Source organism: Enoplosus armatus, chromosome 2 (assembly GCF_043641665.1).
Source record: "Enoplosus armatus isolate fEnoArm2 chromosome 2, fEnoArm2.hap1, whole genome shotgun sequence".
In the NCBI taxonomy this organism is placed as follows: Eukaryota; Metazoa; Chordata; class Actinopteri; order Centrarchiformes; family Enoplosidae; genus Enoplosus; species Enoplosus armatus.
Window position 1 is genome coordinate 8,828,557 of NC_092181.1, and position 2,500 is coordinate 8,831,056.

Sequence of the window (2,500 nt, forward strand, 5' to 3'; positions counted from 1 at the left end):
ACCTTGCCCACCAGCCCAACTCGTGGGCCCATTCTTAAGCACCTCCCCGCGGACTACAGCCTGACAGGCGCGTTCGACGCAGCTTCGTGGCCCTGGTGCTCCATATCTCTGGCACTCTGCTCAAAGCGTGGAGCGTTCAATGAGTTCAGCTGGGTGTTTCACTGCTGGAGCAGCACCCTGGCTGTCTCTAAAAAGGGAAGTGGAAAAGCTTACAGCACCTGGTATTCCCAGGCATTCTCCCATCCAAGTACTAACCAGGCCCGACCCTGCTTAGATTCCGAGATCAGACGAGATCGGGCGTCCTCAGAGTGGTATGGCCGTAAATTTTGGAGCCTTCGCATACACGCTCCTTATAGTGTGTATGTGGCAGTGGCAGTGGCAGTGTCTCTACATAGTGTGTATGTGATAGTGGCTCTACATAGTGTGTATGTGACAGTGGCAGTGGCAGTGGCTCTACATAGTGTGTATGTGACAGTGGCAGTGGCACTTTAAAGTTGGGTGTTTCACTGCTGGAGCAGCACCCTGGCTGTCTCTAAAAAGGGAAGTGGAAAAGCTTACAGCACCTGGTATTCAAAGGCGGTTTTCCATCCAAGTACTAACCAGGCCCGACCCTGCTTAGCGTCCGAGATCAGATGAGATCGGGCGTGTTCAGAGTGGTATGGCCGTAAGCCAGTGGGCCCTTCGCATACCCGCTCTTTATAGTGTGTATGTGACAGTGGCAGTGGCACTTTAAAGTTGGGTGTTTCACTGCTGGAGCAGCACCCTGGCTGTCTCAAAAAACGGCCCGACCCTGCTTAGCTACCGAGATCAGACGAGATCGGGCGTGTTCAGAGTGGTATGGCCGTAAGCCTCTGGACCCTTCGCATACACGCTCCTTATAGTGTGTTAGTGGCTGTGGCAGTGGCTCTTTAAAGCTGGGTGTTTCACTGCTGGAGCAGCACCCTGGCTGTCTCTAAAAAGGGAAGTGGAAAAGCTTACAGCACCTGGTATTCCCAGGCGGAATCCCATCAAAGTACTAACCAGGCTTGATCCTGCTTAGCTTCCGAGATCAGACGAGATCGGGGGTGTTCAGAGTGGTATGGCCGTAAGCCTGTGGGACCTTTGCATACACGCTCCTTATAGTGTGTATGTGGCAGTGGCATTGTCTCTACATAGTGTGTATGTGACAGTGGCACTTTAAAGTTGGGTGTTTCACTGCTGGAGCAGCGCACTGGCTGTCTCTAATAAGTGAAGTGGAAAAGCTTACAGCACCTGGTATTCCCAGGCGGTCTCCCATCCAAGTACTAACCAGGCCCGACCCTGCTTAGCTTCCGAGATCAGACGAGATCGGGCGTGTGCAGAGTGGTATGGCCGTAAGCCGGTGGGTCCTTTGCATACACGCTCCTTATAGTGTGTATGTGGCAGTGGCATTGTCTCTACATAGTGTGTATGTGACAGTGGCAGTGGCACTTTAAAGTTGGGTTTTTCACTGCTGGAGCAGCACCCTGGCTGTCTCTAAAAAGGGAAGTGGAAAAGCTTACAGCACCTGGTATTCCCAGGCGGTCTCCCATCCAAGTACTAACCAAGCCCGACCCTGCTTAGCTTCCGAGATCAGACGAGATCGGGCGTGTTCAGAGTGGTATGGCCGTAAGCCTGTGGGCCCTTCGCATACACGCTCCTTATAGTGTGTATGTGGCAGTGGCAGTGGATTTACATAGTGTGTATGTGACAGTGGCAGTGGCACTTTAAAGTTGGGTGTTTCACTGCTGGAGCAGTGCCATGGCTGTCTCTAAAAAGGGAAGTGGAAAAGCTTACAGCACCTGGTATTCCCAGGCGTTCTACCATCCAAGTACTAACCAGGCCCGACCCTGCTTAGCCTCCGAGATAAGACGAGATCGGGCGTGTTCAGAGTGGTATGGCCGTAAGTCTGTGGGCCCTTCGCATACACGCTGCTTATAGTGTGTATGTGGCAGTGGCAGTGGCTGTGGCTTTACATAGTGTGTATGTGACAGTGGCAGTGGCACTTTAAAGTTGGGTGTTTCACTGCTAGAGCAGCACCCTGGCTATCTCTAAAAGGGGAACTGGAAAAGCTTACAGCACCTGGTATTCCCAGGCGGTCTCCCATCCAAGTACTAACCAGGCCCGACCCTGCTTATCTTCCGAGATCAGACGAGATCAGGCAAGGTTCAGAGTGGTATGGCCGTACGCCAGTGGGCCCTTCGCATACCCGCTCCTTATAGTGTGTATGTGGCAGTGGCTCTATATAGTGTGTAAGTGACAGTGGCAGTGGCTCTTTAAAGCTGTGTGTTTCACTGCTGGAGCATCAACATGGCTGTCTCTAAAAAGGGAAGTGGAAAAGCTTACAGCACCTGGTATTCCCAGGCGGTCTCCCATCAAAGTGCTAACCAGGCCTGACCTTCCTTAGCTTCCGAGATCAGACGAGATCGTGCGTGTTCAGAGTGGTATGGCCGTAAGCCTGTGAGGACTTTGCATACATGCTCCTTATAGTGTGTATGTGGCA

The 2,500-nt window shown here is 52.4% G+C and overlaps 4 non-coding genes and 4 pseudogenes across 4 annotated transcripts; all 8 read right to left on the reverse strand.

Annotated features, from left to right (window-relative positions):
- Window positions 1-206: 206 nt before the first annotated feature.
- LOC139307629 (5S ribosomal RNA) lies at window positions 207-325 on the reverse strand (annotated as a pseudogene).
- A 226-nt stretch (window positions 326-551) lies between these two features.
- LOC139304938 (5S ribosomal RNA) lies at window positions 552-670 on the reverse strand. The gene has a single exon (XR_011599195.1). It is a non-coding gene; the product is annotated as a 5S ribosomal RNA (ribosomal RNA).
- Window positions 671-971: 301 nt separating this feature from the next.
- LOC139307515 (5S ribosomal RNA) lies at window positions 972-1,090 on the reverse strand (annotated as a pseudogene).
- A 149-nt stretch (window positions 1,091-1,239) lies between these two features.
- On the reverse strand, window positions 1,240-1,358 carry LOC139307251 (5S ribosomal RNA). The gene has a single exon (XR_011599614.1). It is a non-coding gene; the product is annotated as a 5S ribosomal RNA (ribosomal RNA).
- A 155-nt stretch (window positions 1,359-1,513) lies between these two features.
- On the reverse strand, window positions 1,514-1,632 carry LOC139307620 (5S ribosomal RNA). The gene has a single exon (XR_011599678.1). It is a non-coding gene; the product is annotated as a 5S ribosomal RNA (ribosomal RNA).
- A 155-nt stretch (window positions 1,633-1,787) lies between these two features.
- On the reverse strand, window positions 1,788-1,906 carry LOC139307656 (5S ribosomal RNA; annotated as a pseudogene).
- Window positions 1,907-2,067: 161 nt separating this feature from the next.
- LOC139305187 (5S ribosomal RNA) lies at window positions 2,068-2,187 on the reverse strand. The gene has a single exon (XR_011599237.1). It is a non-coding gene; the product is annotated as a 5S ribosomal RNA (ribosomal RNA).
- A 149-nt stretch (window positions 2,188-2,336) lies between these two features.
- Window positions 2,337-2,455, reverse strand: LOC139307746 (5S ribosomal RNA; annotated as a pseudogene).
- Between the last annotated feature and the right edge of the window lie 45 nt (window positions 2,456-2,500).